Source organism: Panulirus ornatus, chromosome 21, assembly GCF_036320965.1.
Source record: "Panulirus ornatus isolate Po-2019 chromosome 21, ASM3632096v1, whole genome shotgun sequence".
NCBI classification, from domain to species: domain Eukaryota; kingdom Metazoa; phylum Arthropoda; class Malacostraca; order Decapoda; family Palinuridae; genus Panulirus; species Panulirus ornatus.
In genome coordinates this window covers 30387296-30408063 of record NC_092244.1, presented here as the reverse complement: position 1 = coordinate 30408063, position 20768 = coordinate 30387296, and the positions used below count along the sequence as shown (strand labels likewise).

Here is a 20768-nt window from a genome sequence, read left to right as displayed (position 1 = left end):
ACCCTGGCTATGTATATCCCATGTATCACCCTGGCTATGTATATCCCATGTGTCACCCTGGCTATGTATATCCCATGTATCACCCTGGCTATGTATATCCCATGTATCACCCAGGCTATGTATATCCCATGTATCACCCTGGCTATGTATATCCCATGTATCACCCTGGCTATGTATATCCCATGTTGTCACCCTGGCTATGTATATCCCATGTGTCACCCTGGCTATGTATATCCCATGTGTCACCCTGGCTATGTATATCCCATGTATCACCCTGGCTATGTATATCCCATGTGTCACCCTGGCTATGTATATCCCATGTTGTCACCCTGGCTATGTATATCCCATGTTGTCACCCTGGCTATGTATATCCCATGTATCACCCTGGCTATGTATATCCCATGTGTCACCCTGGCTATGTATATCCCATGTTGTCACCCTGGCTATGTATATCCCATGTTGTCACCCTGGCTATGTATATCCCATGTTGTCACCCTGGCTATGTATATCCCATGTATCACCCTGGCTATGTATATCCCATGTGTCACCCTGTGTCGCCCTCCCACTTCTGTAATATCTGTAATATCTCAACTCTGTATTCTCAGCCGACTGGTTGTCTAGATCCAATAAACCGTTATTCAGTTATTTATTTCTACGTGGTCATCCAGTCATGGTCGTGAGTATGAGTCATGGTCGTCCAGTCACGGTCGTATGAGTCATGGTCGTCCTGTAGCTCATGGTCGTGAGTATGAGTCATGGTCGTCCTGTAGCTCATGGTCGTGAGTATGAGTCATGGTCGTCCAGTAGATCATGGTCGTGAGTATGAGTCATGGTCGTCCAGTAGATCATGGTCGTGAGTATGAGTCATGGTCGTCCAGTAGATCATGGTCGTGAGTATGAGTAATGGTCGTCCAGTAGATCATGATCGTGAGTATGAGTCATGGTCGTCCAGTAGATCATGGTCGTGAGTATGAGTCATGGTCGTCCAGTAGATCATGGTCGTGAGTATGAGTCATGTTCGTCCAGTAGATCATGGTCGTGAGTATGAGTAATGGTCGTCCAGTAGATCATGGTCGTGAGTATGAGTCATGGTCGTCCTGTAGCTCATGGTCGTGAGTATGAGTCATGGTCGTCCAGTAGATCATGGTCGTGAGTATGAGTCATGGTCGTCCAGTAGATCATGGTCGTGAGTGAGTCATGGTCGTCCAGTAGATCATGGTCGTGAGTATGAGTCATGGTCGTCCAGTAGATCATGGTCGTGAGTATGAGTCATGGTCGTCCAGTAGCTCATGGTCGTGAGTGAGTCATGGTCGTCCAGTAGATCATGGTCGTGAGTGAGTCATGGTCGTCCAGTAGATCATGGTCGTGATTATGTTATGGTCAGGTTAGTTTGGGTGCGAGTTCGAATGGAGAAAAACTGCAGAAAGTGAATGATTTAAGGGAGTGTTTAGAGTCGGACATAGCGGCAAATGGAAACATGGAAGGAGAAGTGAGTCATTGGGTGGGTGAGGGGGCGAAGGTTCTGGAGGCACTGAAGAATGTGTGGAAAGATGTAACTGTTGACGTCTGAGAGTGCAAAAATAAGAAGTACGAAGGTAAAGTAAACCATTCTGTGGTTTACACGCTCCGCTTCATACGCCTTGGAACTACTGCTCAAAGACGATACGTCGCCCTCCATATAGCACACCACTAAGATATATCACATCTCATATACGCCTCTTGTCCTTCTCATCGTTCCAATCCCAATACCCTGACGTCATCTCTGCTTCGTCCTTGTATCATTCAACTGCAGATTATTAAAATACGTGAACGGTGGTCAGGACTTACCGATAGACAAGATGAGGCGTGTCCACCACCATGGGTGGAGACGCTCGTGCACCGTGTGACAACCTGCCGCTACGCCATATTTGAACGCGACTAATAGACGTATTTTATCGAAGACAAATAATTTGCTCTGCTTGGCTGAGTCGCAGGGAGACTCCGCCATGGCAGGTGGTAATGGCCGGCAGCCCATCTCCAATGAACCATTTTCATCCCATTTAGTTTCTGAAACTTGTACGAATCAATGATTTGATTTTAGAACGTTAAGTTCACGAAATTCATCGGCGGAGTAATACACGTTCACTCAAAGGGATCGAATCCCATGATGTATATACATGGGATCCTCTTCATGGTACTGGAAACCATTTGTAACGCCATGACGATATTTGCCATGAAGATGTTTACATCAACATTGTCCAGATGTCACTTCATCTATGACCATTGTTTACATTATGGGACAACATGGAAGACGACTGTGGCTGAATCTCTGGCTATCGACCAGCGGAAGAGGACCATTAATCCAGGGTACGTAAAGACACTCTTAATATAATGATGAGTATAAAGCGAAGACTATTATAACTAGGGGTTCCATCATGGCGGCTGACTCTGAGTATAACTGGCGAAACTGAGCAGTTAGTTGGTCAGTCAGTCCCCTGGCAACGTTCTCTTTATATATTTCATTACGTTTTCTGATTTCCCCAACGAACGAAAATGTTATTTAACCTTTAATTCCATTTTTCCTGTGACATAATAACGTGGTTTACTTTCCCTCGCATTGTTTCGTAACTCACTACGTGGTTGCCATTCTCCTGTGCAAGATACGAATGACTTTTTAAGACGAGGCAGGAAACTGTGGTGGTTAGGGTCCTAGCTAACCTCATTCAAGCTAGGCTTCTAGATCTGGCTGGGCTCAGCGGCTAGGCTTGCAGGTCTGGCTGGGCTCAGGCGGCTAGGCTTCTAGATCTGCCTGGGCTCAGCGGCTAGGCTTCTAGGTCTGGCTGGGCTCAGGAGGCTAGGCTTCTAGGTCTGGCTGGGCTCAGGCGGCTAGGCTTCTAGGTCTGGCTGGGCTCAGCGGCTAGGCTTCTAGGTCTGGCTGGGCTCAGGCGGCTAGGCTTCTAGGTCTGGCTGGGCTCAGGCGGCTAGGCTTCTAGGTCTGGCTGGGCTCAGGAGGCTAGGCTTCTAGGTCTGGCTGGGCTCAGGCGGCTAGGCTTCTAGGTCTGGCTGGGCTCAGGCGGCTAGGCTTCTAGGTTTGGCATGGCCCAGGAGGCTAGGCTTCTGGGTCTGGCTGGGCTCAGGCGACTAGGCTTCTAGGTCTGGCTGGGCTCAGGCGGCTAGGCTTGCAGGTCTGGCTGGGCTCAGGCGGCTAGGCTTCTAGATCTGCCTGGGCTCAGCGGCTAGGCTTCTAGGTCTGGCTGGGCTTAGGAGGCTAGGCTTCTGGGTCTGGCTGGGCTCAGGCGGCTAGGCTTCTAGGTCTGGCTGGGCTCAGGCGGCTAGGCTTGCAGGTCTGGCTGGGCTCAGGCGGCTAGGCTTCTAGATCTGCCTGGGCTCAGCGGCTAGGCTTCTAGGTCTGGCTGGGCTCAGGAGGCTAGGCTTCTAGGCCTGGCGAGGCTCAGGAGGCTAGGCTTCTAGGTTTGGCATGGCCCAGGAGGCTAGGCCTATTCTAGGTCTGGCTAGGCTCAGGCAGCTAGGCTTCTAGGTCTGGCTGGGCTCAGGCGGCTAGGCTTCTAGATCCGGCATGGCTCAGGAGGCTAGGCTTCTAGGTCTGGCTGGGCTCAGGCGGCTAGGCTTCTAGGTCTGGCTGGGCTCAGGTGGCTAGGCTTCTAGGTCTCGCTGGGCTCAGGCGGCTAGGCTTCTAGGTCTGGCTGGGCTCAAGCGGCTAGGCTTCTAGATCCGGCATGGCTCAGGAGGCTAGGCTTCTAGGTCTGGCTGGGCTCAGGCGGCTAGGCTTCTAGGTCTGGCTGGGCTCAGGCGGCTAGGCTTCTAGGTCTGGCTGGGCTCAAGCGGCTAGGCTTCTAGGTCTGGCTGGGCTCAAGCGGCTAGGCTTCTAGGTCTGGCTGGGCTCAGGCGTCTAGGCTTCTAGGTCCGGCTGGGCCCAGGCGGCTAGGCTTCTAGGTTTGGCTGGGCTCAGGCGGCTAGGCTTCTAGATCTGGCTGGGCTCAGGTGGCTAGGCTTCTAGGTCTGGCATGGCTCAGGCGGCTAGGCCTATTCTAGGTCTGGCATGGCTCAGGCGGCTAGGCCTATTCTAGGTCTGGCTAGGCTCAGGCGGCTAGGCCTATTCTAGATCTGGCATGGCTCAGGAGGCTAGGCCTATTCTAGGTTTGGCTAGGCTCAGTCGATCACATTAAAGATATTCTTCATTTTTTTCATATGAAATAACTTCCCTCAACTAAGCTTCATTTATCTAAACTCCACGTCACACGAAAACCACATTATCTCTCCTTGTTACACTATGGCAAAATCCTCTTGTTCAAAATACTTTTTGAACGAATCATTAGGGGAGAAAAAATGCTATTGTAAGTTTACAATAATGGAAGGTCGAATTTCCCCAGTGTTCACGGAGAGTGGGAGACACAATGACTAGTAAAAGCCAAGATAATAATAATGATCCAGATTACAGGACTCGCTATGAACGAAATTCTGAACAATGTTCTCGTAAGACATTTCTCAATTCGGGTCAGGGAAAATTGTGGACGACAGTTATCCATCAGTATATATATAAAAAAATAATCTACTTTCGTTGTGGCATTGATTTGACACAAGCTTTCTTTAAGAATCTGAAGTTTCCTGCATGTTAAACTAGGTTAGGTTAGGGTAGGTTAGGTGAGAGTTAGGTTAGATTAGATTAGGTTAGCTTAGGTTAGGTTAGGTTAGGTTAGTTGAGGGTTAGGTTAGGTTAGTTGAGAGTTAGGTAAGGTTAGGTTACTTGAGGGTTAGGTTAGGTTAGGTTAGGTTAGGTTAGTTGAGGGTTAGGTTAGGTTAGTTGAGAGTTAGGTAAGGTTAGGTTACTTGAGGGTTAGGTTAGGTTAGGTTAGGTTAGGTTAGGCTAGGTTAGGTTAGGTTAGTTGAGGGTTAGGTTAGGCTAGGCTAGGTTTGGTTAGGTTAGGTTAGTTGAGGGTTCGATTACATTATGTTTATGCTGAGTTAAGGCAGGTTAGGATCATATTATGGTCAACTTTGATTACGTTAGGTTGGGTTAGGTTAGGTTAGGGTGGATGAGGTTTTGATTATATTATGTTTAAGTCAAGTTAGAGAAGGTTAGGAATATATTAAGTTATGGTTAGATTGATTACGTTAGGTTACGCAGGTAAAGTTAGGTTAGGTTGGATGAGGTTTTGATTATATTATGTTTACGTCGAGTTAGGGCAGGTTAGGAATATATTAGTTATGGTTAGGTTTGATTACGTTAGGTTACGCAGGTTAGGATTATATTAAGTTATGGTCAGGTTTGATTACGTTACGTTATTACTTTTTATCTTGATAATGTTTGACAAAGATCTTAAGAACTTTGCGATTTCCTGTAAACAATATCTGATCTATTATGATCAAGGAATTTCATGAAAACATGTCGCGCTCCTCCATGTTTATTCATGTCAATTTATTCGTAACACCTAAAAGTTTATGATACAAATCGCTTATTTCACAATTACGGAAAAATAATACAAATAAAATCTGAGAAGGTTAACGCAATTTTCGCTATGGATGCCATAACGTCCTTGGTGATGTTATACAACGTTATATAACGAAGTTCAACAAGCTGGAAATTCTACCTAAATACGCTGAAGCAGATGACTACGAAGAGCAATAGCAGTAATCAAAGGGTAAAATGGCTACCACCCTACCATAAATATACCTAAAATTACTCTATAAATCAAAACCACATCAGCGATTCTCCTCTCAGTAAGTCACTGGAACTGGAGACCCTAACAAGGTCAGAGAAAATAGTGATGTTGAATGACCATTTGGAATTTTGAGGTCGTTACATTCACTGAAAGGAAGCATTAAGTTATATCGAGTGGCAAGACCACCTTCCTGACGAAGCTGTTCGCGATACTGACCATTGACGCATGAGATGGTGACCGATAAAATGGATACCTGGCTCACGCTAGGATGCATACATGTATATATCTTTCATACTGTTCGCCATTTCCCGCGATAGCGAGTTAGCGTTAAGAACTGAGGACTGGGCCTTTGAGGGAATATCCTCACCTGGCCCCCTTCTCTGTTCCTTCTTTTGGAGAGGAAAAAAAAAAAAAAACGAGAGGGGAGGATTTCCAGCCCACCGCTCCCTTCCCTTTTAGTCGCCTTCTACGACACGCAGGGAATACGTGGGAAGTATTCTTTCTCCCCTATCCCCAGGAATATATATATATATATATATATATATATATATATATATATATATATATATATATATATATATATATATATCGTTAATGGGACGACCTTGCTTAGAGCTTCAGTTGGCCGTTCAATCTCAGCTAACATAAATAGACAAGGTAGGACCAAGTTCAAAGCTTCCATGGTGTACGTTGTTAGATATGTATAATCATACATGCAAGCAAGATACATTGATCTTACGGTATACATATATGTAAGATCCGCATCCCGGAAGTGCAATGGGGTTTTGTACAACAGGTGTTTGCACGTGTTAGACTACGCTACGCCCTCCCACACTGCGTTGATTAGATCAAGGTCATACCTCGAGCACGCGGCGTATGAAAGGCCCGGCTAAAGCTTAGGGCGTGCCGAGCCCTAGGGGTGCGAAAGCTAATTGGAAGCTTAGCGGTGCGGAAAGCCATCCCGGGTTTAGGGCGGGGGGACATGGCTTCACTAAGGAGGAGGCGCACAACTGCACTTTGGGGTAACGAGCGAACTACTCGCTACACACGACAGCGGAAGGGTCGTCAAGGTTAAATAACAACCATACGAACCCAAATTGGAATCACTTAAAGGGATACAAAGAAAACGGAATATATTAAAAAAGTTTTCACGAGATAAAGACATGGGAGAACCTGAGTTTCAAGCTATCATTATATGCAAGACTCAATGAATAAACATAGACAAAATGTTTCACACAACCTATGGCTGTCGATCTTAGACTGGCACATAACAATACTGAAAACTATCAACATTAAACTATCAAAAATTACAAACGTAAACTATCGACAATAAATTATACAGCGTAAACTATCGACAATAAATTATACAGCGTAAACTATCGACAATAAATTATAAAACGTAAACTATCGACAATAAATTATAAAACGTAAACTATCGACAATGAATTACAAAACGTAAACTATCGACAATAAATTATAAAACGTAAACTATCGACAATAAATTATAAAACGTAAACTATCAAACGTAAACAATCGACAACAAATTATAAAACGTAAACTATCGACAATAAATTATAAAACGTAAACTATCGACAATAAATTATAAAACAAACTATCGACAATTAATTACAAAACGTAAACTATCGACAATAAATTATAAAACGTAAACTATCGACAATAAATTATAAAACGTAAACTATCAAACGTAAACAATCGACAACAAATTATAAAACGTAAACTATCGACAATAAATTATAAAACGAAAACTATCGACAATAAATTATAAAACGTAAACAATCGACAATAAATTAATAAAACGTAAACTATCGACAATAAATTATAAAACGAAAACTATCGACAATAAATTAATAAAACGTAAACTATCAAACGTAAACAATCGACAATAAATTACAAAACGTAAACTATCGACATTAAATTATAAAACGTAACTATCGACAATAAATTATAAAACGTAAACTATCGACATTAAATTATAAAACGTAAACTATCGACAATGAATTACAAAACGTAAACTATCAAACGTAAACAATCGACAACAAATTATAAAACGTAAACAATCGACAATAAATTATAAAACGTAAACTATCGACAAATTACAAAACTAAACTATCGACAATGAATTACAAAACGTAAACTATCGACACTGAATTACAAAACGTAAACAATCGACAGTAAATTATAAAACGTAAACTATCAAACGTAAACAATCGACAACAAATTATAAAACGTAAACTATCGACACTGAATTACAAAACGTAAACTATCGACACTGAATTACAAAACGTAAACTATCGACAAAAAATTATAAAACGTAAACTATCGACACTGAATTACAAAACGTAAACTATCGACACTGAATTACAAAACGTAAACTATCGACAATAAATTATAAAACGTAAACTATCGACACTGAATTACAAAACGTAAACTATCAACAATGAATTACAAAACGTAAACTATCGACAAATTACAAAACGTAAACTATCGACACTGAATTACAAAACGTAAACTATCGACAATAAATTACAAAACGTAAACTATCGACATTAAATTATAAAACGTAAACTATCAAACGTAAACAATCGACAACAAATTATAAAACGTAAACTATCGACAATGAATTACAAAACGTAAACTATCGACAAATTACAAAACTAAACTATCGACAAATTACAAAACGTAAACTATCAACAATGAATTACAAAACGTAAACTATCAAACGTAAACAATCGACAACAAATTATAAAACGTAACTATCGACAATAAATTATAAAACTAAACTATCGACAAATTACAAAACGTAAACTATCGACAAATTACAAAACGTAAACTATCGACAAATTACAAAACGTAAACTATCGACACTGAATTACAAAACGTAAACAATCGACAACAAATTATAAAACGTAAACTATCAAACGTAAACAATCGACAGTAAATTATAAAACGTAAACTATCAAACGTAAACAATCGACAACAAATTATAAAACGTAAACTATCAACAATGAATTACAAAACGTAAACTATCGACACTGAATTACAAAACGTAAACTATCGACAATAAATTATAAAACGTAAACTATCGACACTGAATTACAAAACGTAAACTATCGACATAAATTATAAAACGAAAACTATCGACAATAAATTACAAAACGTAAACTATCAAACGTAAACAATCGACAATAAATTACAAAACGTAAACTATCGACACTGAATTACAAAACGTAAACTATCGACAATAAATTACAAAACGTAAACTATCGACACTGAATTACAAAACGTAAACTATCGACAAAAAATTATAAAACGTAAACTATCGACAAATTACAAAACGTAAACTATCGACATTAAATTATAAAACGAAAACTATCGACAATAAATTATAAAACGTAAACTATCGACAATAAATTATAAAACGTAAACTATCGACAATAAATTACAAAACGTAAACTATCGACACTGAATTACAAAACGTAAACTATCGACAAATTACAAAACGTAAACTATCGACATAAATTATAAAACGTAAACTATCGACAAAAAATTATAAAACGTAAACTATCAAACGTAAACAATCGACAATAAATTACAAAACGTAAACTATCGACATTAAATTATAAAACGTAAACTATCAAACGTAAACAATCGACAATAAATTACAAAACGTAAACTATCGACAAATTACAAAACGTAAACTATCGACACTGAATTACAAAACGTAAACTATCGACAATGAATTACAAAACGTAAACTATCAAACGTAAACAATCGACAATAAATTACAAAACGTAAACTATCGACAATAAATTACAAAACGTAAACTATCGACACTGAATTACAAAACGTAAACTATCGACACTGAATTACAAAACGTAAACTATCGACAAATTACAAAACGTAAACTATCAAACGTAAACAATCGACAATAAATTATAAAACGTAAACTATCGACAATGAATTACAAAACGTAAACTATCGACATTAAATTATAAAACGTAAACTATCAACAATGAATTACAAAACGTAAACTATCGACATTAAATTATAAAACGTAAACTATCGACAATAAATTACAAAACGTAAACTATCGACACTGAATTACAAAACGTAAACTATCAACAATGAATTACAAAACGTAAACTATCGACACTGAATTACAAAACGTAAACTATCGACAATAAATTATAAAACGTAAACTATCAAACGTAAACAATCGACAACAAATTATAAAACGTAAACTATCAAACGTAAACAATCGACAGTAAATTATAAAACGTAAACTATCGACAATAAATTATAAAACGTAAACTATCGACAAATTACAAAACGTAAACTATCAAACGTAAATAATCGACAGTAAATTATAAAACGTTAACTATCGACAATAAATTATAAAACGTATACTATCGACAAATTACAAAACGTAAACTATCAAACGTAAACAATCGACAGTAAATTATAAAACGTAAACTATCGACAATAAATCGTCTAAAAAAAAAAGGGACAAATGAACAAGAAGCCTTTTTTAAAAACGATGGGCTATTTAGAGAGAGAAATAATACTAAACCTAAACTTAAGAACCACACGCCATTATGCATAGCAACGCATGGCTTTTCTAACCAGTCGAATATTCATTCACATTTGGTAGAAATATTCCAGTGATGGTACCATGAATTCATTCTCCTCTTCAGCCCTCAACCTTTTACAATTCCCAAGCGTCTAGCAAGTCACTAATTTCTCACGGTTCTTTGAAGAAAACTGAGTCTCAGGTCCGTTTCACTCATTTACAAAATTGAAATGACTTTCATCTCAAAACGTGTGTTTTCCAACAATGTAATGTCGGTTTATTTCCTTCCGTAAAAACAGTTTCTCGCTTCGCTCTATTCATTCTTTTCGTGCTTGACATTACTGATGCCGTAAATGACTCTAAACAGCATTCACGCACCGTTACAAGCAGTCTAATTGGTAGTTATTATGGCCTTAACAAAGGTGTTTCCTCTGCTTATATTGTTGTGGAGGGGAATCACGTTTTCTAATCGCTGGCCTTGGCGTTGACACAGGGAACAGAAAATGGGTTTTGCGTGAGAGAGGGAAAAATCGTATTAAATTGGTAGAAAATGACGTGGGTAAACGTGAGAAAATGGCCCTTAACAGCAGATATTCGTGACGTCAGGACCCTGATCAGACAACAGACATTAACCACAGAAAAAACGACCATTAGATTACCTGGAGTCCCCCCCCCTCCCCCATGTTTATCTACGGTTAGGTTAATTAAGTTAAATGACCCGCCCAGCCATGTTTGTCTACGGTTAGGTTAATTAGGTTAAATTAAGTTGGTACACAAAAAGTCGTTGGCAGAACGAATCTTCATGTGCTCCGGAACATTCTAGAAAAAAAAAACCACCACCACTGTATATCTAATTTACATAATTTAAGTCTTTAATAAAACTTTCTTCCGGCAAGATTAGACACAAGAAAATAAATATAGCCTTCCGTTAGTAGAATGCTGACGACACATGTCCAAAGAGAGTTGAATTACTACGAAATATTTGAACATATGGTATTAAGCGGTGGGGAGCGCCTAGGTTTGCATCAGGTGTTTTTGTATGGGAGGTGAGTTGGTCGCGTGCCAGACGTACAACACTGTTTACCTCAGGATACTAATGGAAGTTATCGCACGCCACATTGCACCTTATACAAGAAGCAGTTTGCCTTGGCTAACAGGAAGCGTAGGGGGAGGAAGAGAGACGCCATGTGTGTTTTAACCATATGTCTATTATAAATGAGACGTGTTACTGGCACTGATTTCAAAAAACCGCAAAAATGCGATCGCTAAACATTGTCATGAATATGATCACGCCATTTGATCATGAAAATCCTATGATTTTATGCGCAAAGTCATTGAATCTGTCTTAATTGCTAAATACTAAGAACTTTAATTTGCCCTCAGGCAATTTTAAAGCCAATCCTAGCATTAACCAAATCAATACGAGAGAATTGATAATATACGAACACAAAGAAAAAGTTGTTCATGACACACCCAGCTACCCAGGTCAACCTCCGCCACCTGACCCCCCTTAATCACCCTCCCTTACAAGGGTTACGACCACACATACCAGACAGTGCTTGGCCTAGAGAGGTTGGCGGTGTATGGCGGAACCAAGTGTGATGTTGTGATGTTGGGATTGGAATAACTTTGTTTAAGTACTGGCACCTGATGATGAGGTGGATTGTCTCCACGAAACATGTCCTGCCACATGTATAGAAAAATTACGGTAACTAAAATCGTATGAACTCCTACTGAAGTGCAATTTCACCATATATATATATATATATATATATATATATATATATATATATATATATATATATATATATATATTTTTTTTTTTTTTTTTTTTTTTTTTTATACTTTGTCGCTGTCTCCCGCGTTTGCGAGGTAGCGCAAGGAAACAGACGAAAGAAATGGCCCAACCCCCCCCATACACATGTACATGCACACGTCCACACACGCAATATACATACCTACACAGCTTTCCATGGTTTACCCCAGACGCTTCACATGCCTTGATTCAATCCACTGACAGCACGTCAACCCCTGTATACCACATCGCTCCAATTCACTCTATTCCTTGCCCTCCTTTCACCCTCCTGCATGTTCAGGCCCCGATCACACAAAATCCTTTTCACTCCATCTTTCCACCTCCAATTTGGTCTCCCTCTTCTCCTCGTTCCCTCCACCTCCGACACATATATCCTCTTGGTCAATCTTTCCTCACTCATTCTCTCCATGTGCCCAAACCACTTCAAAACACCCTCTTCTGCTCTCTCAACCACGCTCTTTTTATTTCCACACATCCCTCTTACCCTTACGTTACTTACTCGATCAAACCACCTCACACCACACATTGTCCTCAAACATCTCATTTCCAGCACATCCATCCTCCTGCGCACAACTCTATCCATAGCCCACGCCTCGCAACCATACAACATTGTTGGAACCACTATTCCTTCAAACATACCCATTTTTGCTTTCCGGGATAATGTTCTCGACTTCCACACATTTTTCAAGGCTCCCAAAATTTTCGCCCCCTCCCCCACCCTATGATCCACTTCCGCTTCCATGGTTCCATCCGCTGACAGATCCACTCCCAGATATCTAAAACACTTCACTTCCTCCAGCCTCTCACCATTCAAACTCACCTCCCAATTGACTTGACCCTCAACCCTACTGTACCTAATAACCTTGCTCTTATTGACATTCACTCTTAACTTTCTTCTTCCACACACTTTACCAAACTCCGTCACCAGCTTCTGCAGTTTCTCACATGAATCCGCCACCAGCGCTGTATCATCAGCGAACAACAACTGACTCACTTCCCAAGCTCTCTCATCCCCAACAGACTTCATACTTGCCCCTCTTTCCAAAACTCTTGCATTTACCTCCCTAACAACCCCATCCATAAACAAATTAAACAACCATGGAGACATCACACACCCCTGCCGCAAACCTACATTCACTGAGAACCAATCACTTTCCTCTCTTCCTACACGTACACATGCCTTACATCCTCGATAAAAACTTTTCACTGCTTCTAACAACTTGCCTCCCACACCATATATTCTTAATACCTTCCACAGAGCATCTCTATCAACTCTATCATATGCCTTCTCCAGATCCATAAATGCTACATACAAATCCATTTGCTTTTCTAAGTATTTCTCACATACATTCTTCAAAGCAAACACCTGATCCACACATCCTCTACCACTTCTGAAACCACACTGCTCTTCCCCAATCTGATGCTCTGTACATGCCTTCACCCTCTCAATCAATACCCTCCCATATAATTTACCAGGAATACTCAACAAACTTATACCTCTGTAATTTGAGCACTCACTCTTATCCCCTTTGCCTTTGTACAATGGCACTATGCAAGCATTCCGCCAATCCTCAGGCACCTCACCATGAGTCATACATACATTAAATAACCTTACCAACCAGTCAACAATACAGTCACCCCCTTTTTTAATAAATTCCACTGCAATACCATCCAAACCTGCTGCCTTGCCGGCTTTCATCTTCCGCAAAGCTTATATATATATATATATATATATATATATATATATATATATATATATATATATATATATATATATATATTTTCTTTTTTCTTTCATACTATTCGCCATTTCCCGCATTAGCGAGGTAGCGTTGAGAACAGAGGACTGGCCACTGAGGGAATATCCTCACCTGGGCCCCTTCTCTGTTCCCTCTTTTGGAAAATTAAAAAAAAAAAGTGAGAGGGGAGGATTTCCAGCCACCGCTCCCTCCCTTTAGTCGCCTTCTACGACACCAGGGAATACGTGGGGAAATATTCTTTCTCCCTATCCCCAGGGTTTTTATATATATATATATATATATATATAAATATATATATAATATTATATACATATATGCAAGATCCGCATCCCGGAAGTGCAATGGGGTTTTGTACGACAGGTGTTTGCACGTGTTAGACTACGCTACGCCCTCCCACACTGCGTTGATTAGATCAAGGTCATACCTCGAGCACGCGGCGTATGAAAGGCCCGGCTAAAGCTTAGGGCGTGCCGAGCTCTAGGGGTGCGAAAGCTAATTGGAAGCTTAGCGGTGCGGAAAGCCATCCCGGGTTTAGGGCGGGGGGACATGGCTTCACTAAGGAGGAGGCGCACAACTGCACTTTGGGGTAACGAGCGAACTACTCGCTACACACGACAGCGGAAGGGTCGTCAAGGTTAAATAACAACCATACGAACCCAAATTGGAATCACTTAAACGGATACAAACAAAACGGAATATATTAAAAAAGTTTTCACGAGATAAAGACATGGGAGAACCTGAGTTTCAAGCTATCATTATACGCCAAGACTCAATGAATAAACATAGACAAAATGTTTCACACAACCTATGGTTGTGGATCTTAGACTGGCACATAACAATACTGAAAACAATCAACATTAAACTATCAACAGTTACAAACGTAAACTATCGACAATAAATTATAAAACGTAAACAATCGACAATAAATTATAAAACGTAAACTATCGACAATAAATTATAAAACGTAAACTATCGACAATAAATTATAAAACGTAAACTATCGACATTAAATTATAAAACGTAAACTATCGACAATAAATTATAAAACGTAAACTATCGACAATAAATTATAAAACGTAAACTATCGACAATAAATTATAAAACGTAAACTATCGACAATAAATTATAAAACGTAAACTATCGACAATAAATTATAAAACGTAAACTATCGACATTAAATTATAAAACGTAAACTATCGACAAATTACAAAACGTAAACTATCAAACGTAAACAATCGACAATAAATTATAAAACGTAAACTATCGACAATAAATTATAAAACGTAAACTATCGACACTGAATTACAAAACGTAAACTATCGACATTAAATTATAAAACGTAAACTATCGACAATAAATTACAAAACGTAAACTATCGACAATAAATTATAAAACGTAAACTATCAACAATGAATTACAAAACGTAAACTATCGACAATAAATTATAAAACGTAAACTATCGACAATAAATTACAAAACGTAAACTATCGACAATAAATTATAAAACGTAAACTATCGACAATGAATTATAAAACGTAAACTATCGACAATAAATTACAAAACGTAAACTATCGACAATAAATTATAAAACGTAAACTATCAACAATGAATTACAAAACGTAAACTATCGACATTAAATTATAAAACGTAAACTATCGACACTGAATTACAAAACGTAAACTATCGACAATAAATTATAAAACGTAAACTATCGACAATAAATTACAAAACGTAAACTATCAACAATGAATTACAAAACGTAAACTATCGACAATAAATTATAAAACGTAAACTCGACAATGAATTACAAAACGTAAACTATCGACAATAAATTATAAAACGAAAACTATCGACAATGAATTATAAAACGTAAACTATCAAACGTAAACAATCGACAACAAATTATAAAACGTAAACTATCGACAATAAATTATAAAACGTAAACTATCGACAAATTACAAAACGTAAACAATCGACAGTAAATTATAAAACGTTAACTATCGACAATAAATCGTCTAAAAAAAGAAGGGACATAAATGAACAAGAAGCCTTTTTTAAAAACGATGGGCTATTTAGAGAGAGAAATAATACTAAACCTAAACTTAAGAACCACACGCCATTATGCATAGCAACGCATGGCTTTTCTAACCAGTCGAATTTCATTCACATTTGGTAGAAATATTCCAGTGATGGTCCCATGAATTCATTCTCCTCTTCAGCCCTCAACCTTTTACAATTCCCAAGCGTCTAGCAACACACTAATTTCTCACGGTTCTCTGAAGAAAACTGGGTCTCAGGTCCGTTTCACTCATTTACAAAATTGAAATGACTTTCATCTCAAAACGTGTGTTTTCCAACAATGTAATGTCGGTTTATTTCCTTCCGTAAAAACAGTTTCTCGCTTCGCTCTATTCATTCTTTTCGTGCTTGACATTACTGATGCCGTAAATGACTCTAAACAGCATTCACGCACCGTTACAAGCAGTCTAATTGGTAGTTATTATGGCCTTAACAAAGGTGTTTCCTCTGCTTATATTGTTGTGGGGGGGAATCACGTTTTCTAATCGCTGGCCTTGGCGTTGACACAGGGAACAGAAAATGGGTTTTGCGTGAGAGAGGGAAAAATCGTATTAAATTGGTAGAAAATGACGTGGGTAAACGTGAGAAAATGGCCCTTAACAGCAGATATTCGTGACGTCAGGACCCTGATCAGACAACAGACATTAACCAGAGAAAAAACGACCATTAGATTACCTGGAGTCCCCCCCCCCCTCCCCCATGTTTATCTACGGTTAGGTTAATTAAGTTAAATGACCCGCCCAGCCATGTTTGTCTACGGTTAGGTTAATTAGGTTAAATTAAGTTGGTACACAAAAAGTCGTTGGCAGAACGAATCTTCATGTGCTCCGGAACATTCTAGAAAAAAAAAACCACCACCACTGTATATCTAATTTACATAATTTAAGTCTTTAATAAAACTTTCTTCCGGCAAGATTAGACACAAGAAAATAAATATAGCCTTCCGTTAGTAGAATGCTGACGACACATGTCCAAAGAGAGTTGAATTACTACGAAATATTTGAACATATGGTATTAAGCGGTGGGGAGCGCCTAGGTTTGCATCAGGTGTTTTTGTATGGGAGGTGAGTTGGTCGCGTGCCAGACGTACAACACTGTTTACCTCAGGATACTAATGGAAGTTATCGCACGCCACATTGCACCTTATACAAGAAGCAGTTTGCCTTGGCTAACAGGAAGCGTAGGGGGAGGAAGAGAGACGCCATGTGTGTTTTAACCATATGTCTATTATAAAGGAGACGTGTTACTGGCAATGATTCCAGAAAACCGCAAAAACGCGATCGCTAAACATTGTCATGAAAATGATCACGCCATTGATCATAAAAATCCTATGATTTTATACGTAAAGTCAAAGAATCTGTCTTAATTGCTAAATACTAAGAACTTTAATTTGCCCTCAGGCAATTTTAAAGCCAACCCTAGCATTAACCAAATCAATACGAGAGAATTGATAATATACGAACACAAAGAAAAAGTTGTTCATGACACACCCAGCTACCCAGGTCAACCTCCGCCACCTGACCCCCCTTAATCACCCTCCCTTACAAGGGTTACGACTACACATACCAGACAGTGCTTGGCCTAGAGAGGTTGGTGGTGTATGGCGGAAACAAGTGTGATGTTGGGATTGGAATAACTTTGTTTAGTACTGGCAGCTGATGATGAGGTGGATTGTCTCCACGAAACATGTATAGAAAAATTACGGTAACTAAAATCGTATGAACTCCTACTGAAGTGCAATTTCACCATATATATATATATATATATATATATATATATATATATATATATATATATATATATCCCTGGGGATAGGGGAGAAAGAATACTTCCCACGTACTCCCTGCGTGTCGTAGAAGGCGACTAAAAGGGGAGGGAGCGGGTGGCTGGAAATCATCCCCTCTCGTTTTTCTTAATTTTCCAAAGGAAGGGACAGAGAAGGGAGCCAGGTGAGGATATTCCCTCAAAGGCCAAGTTGTCTGTTCTTAACGCTACCTCGCTAATGCGGGAAATGGCGAATAGTATGAAAAAAAAAAAGAGACATTACCTTGTTACGTTGCCAGAGCTTCATCTGGGTGATTTATAAAGAAAACAAACTGTTTGATGGCAAATACGAGAATAATATTCAAGTTTATGGATACGAAAATATTCAGTAAGATGTTGTTCACTCTTACATTACGCTCAAACTAAGTTTTCCAATTCTGGTCTCGCCAATTACAGAAGCATAAAGAGCTAATAGAGAAGATGCAAGGGAAGGCAACAAATATGGTACCAGAACTGTAATGTGTTACAGTGGGAAGCTACATGACATAAATTTCTCAACTAAAGAAGAGAGATGAATAAGGGGTGACTTGATCATAACCTTCGAGTATCCAAACCAGTTTGATGAAAGCAATGAACAATCAAAGGCCAAAACAAGAAATTAAGCGAAACACATAATATAGAAGATACAAAGAAGTCCTTTCATATTGCCATAGCAATGGATGAATGGAATATACTAAGGTAAAACTGTGAAAGCAAACAGCATTACAGAAGCTTAAGAAAAAGTCGTACGATCGAAATGGTTCAACAGGTGAAGGTACATGAGTGCAAAACTCCCTCCCCGTACAGTACAAAAGTAGGCAATTATAAACAAAGTATATGACCCAGGTGTATGCAAGTATGTTGAGTGTACCTGAAGGTTATGATCATGCCTGAGGCGTGCTTATCCGGCAGGAAAGAGCCACGGAAGACGTCACTGATGATGGCTCTGCAATGTAGACGTCCAACACGGGACACAACGACAACCTTCGCCCGGAAGACTTTCTCCCAGGACCTCCGCCATGCGAGGCCTCCCTCGCGCATGCCCGGCTCCGCCTACCCACACGATGCCAATTACTTCCCCACCAACACCTCTACTCTCTCGTCTTTCTCTTCTCTCCTCCACCCGCAGTTCACTCTCTAAGCATCTCTCAGTGACTTTCAAGATTTGTTGAACAATTTGGCTCCCTCACACGTGAAGATATTGAACTAATTAATCTCTGTATATTAGATCGCTGCCTGCAACTTGTGAAATGGAATTTCGCATTGTCAAACAAAATTCTCATTTGATACCTCTTTACTAACAGTATTCTCATGTTTTTCTTTTTGAAAAGAGTCTGTCTCGCCCTCAGTTGTCACATATACATATCTGTTGTCTTGTGACTTTAGTTATATGTCACAGGTGTGGCCTTGTTATATTTTGTCACAAATGTGACCTTGGTTACATCTTGTCACATGTGCCTAGGGTGTATGTCATCATATTTGTGACCAAGTTACCTAATGTAAGACGCGAACGAGTTATATACGTTGTCACAGACAGTCGTATGTTGTGACAGGTGTTGCCCAGCTCAACAACGAGGTCATACAAAGAGAAAACAGACAGCAGGTCATTACATAACACAGCCATACAGGTCAAGAACCAGACTTAAAACCCCAGATAAACCAGCCTGTACCTACAATGCATGTACCGGGAGGTACCAGAGTTCAAAAGCCTCTTCACACTTGGAGAAAGTCTTCTCGAGTATTCCCTCAATCTTCCACAGACAGACCAATGCGGAGATATTCACATCACACACACACACACACACACAACTTCCTGGGTCTCCAAGTCACTCGCCCTGTAATTGTCCATGGCCCGCCCGAGCCCTGGAGGGCTCCAGATAATGAATCTTTCTGTCCAGATGGGTTTTTTTTTTTTCTTCTGGCCCCGCTGCAAACCCGCGCTGCGCCATTTTAGGCGACGCGTCTGCAGTACCTGGGGTCAGGAGTAGACCCCAAACTCCCCCTTCCTCACCCCAGACCCTCCAAAGGGTTGCCCACCAACCCCTGCAGGGATGACAGATGAGAGTTAATGAATCTCTGGGCAACGCCGTAACCCAGAGGTGGAGTTAAGTGGCCTAGATCCAGGCGTGTCATTGGACCTTCGGTGTCGTATCTTTCGTGATCATTTAACAGTGAGGGGGAAACTAGACCATTGAGTTACACTGGGTTAGGCTGGCCAGTCACGAATTTCTGGCGGGCCAGAGATGCTTGGACTAGAAACTAGGCTATCTAGGACTAGATGCTGGGTAGTCTACATTACCACCACTAGTTATGGCTTCTTCACTCCTTGCAATGTACAGCAGTATGTGCTAAACTGCTACGCATTTCACCATTTCATCCATGGCTTCCAAACATAACCCAGTGGGGTTTGAGTACTCGTTTCTAACCCCCGTAATTCGGTCTTGGACTAGGCTGTTCTCGGTTTCTCCCTGATCACCGAGGCTGTTGGAGCGTGCACTCGGCGAGGCTGGCACACGAAGGAAGAAGGAAGGACTTGACGCACGCAAGATGTCTCATTAAGATGCACACTGCCTCGCTCCACCGTATGTAAACCAGCAACGTTATATAATGGCGCCCCCTCGAACCATGATTATACTCTGTGTGTGTAGCCCAAATATTTGACCTGCTTGTGTTGTGTTAGTACACACACACACACACACACACACACACACACACACGCACAACAGTTGGGTGACGAAGAGACACAGTTCTGAGCGTATGAGACACTGGCTTTTACAGTGGAGCGGTCGTTTCAGTGTGGCTCATATGATACCCGGTCTCTATCTTAGAAATAGCAGTGTTCTCTGATACCGAGACCACACTGTTCTCTAGTGCAAAGACAGTGTTGATAATTTAGATGACTCTGAATAGTGCATTTAATTGCCCGCGCCGGCATACATGACATACACAGGTATGTCACGAAGTGGGTCGTCCACCATCCAGCGTTACAGCATATACTTTCTGTCCCCTGTATCCTGTAGGATGGCCACGCTCACTGTATCCTGTAGGATGACCACGCT

At 40.2% G+C, this 20768-nt stretch overlaps 1 protein-coding gene across 4 annotated transcripts in view; it reads right to left on the bottom strand.

Moving 5' to 3' along the window:
• The window catches only part of LOC139756440 (neuron navigator 2-like), a 368656-nt gene that overhangs the window by 241609 nt on the left and 106279 nt on the right, over positions 1–20768 (bottom strand). The window contains exon 1 of one of the 4 annotated variants that reach the window (XM_071675887.1): positions 18581–18665. The exons of the other annotated variants lie outside the window; for them this stretch is intronic. The gene's annotated coding sequence lies outside the window, so the exon portion shown is untranslated. Of the gene's footprint in view, positions 1–18580; positions 18666–20768 lie in introns of those variants that run through there. 4 annotated transcript variants of the gene reach the window in all.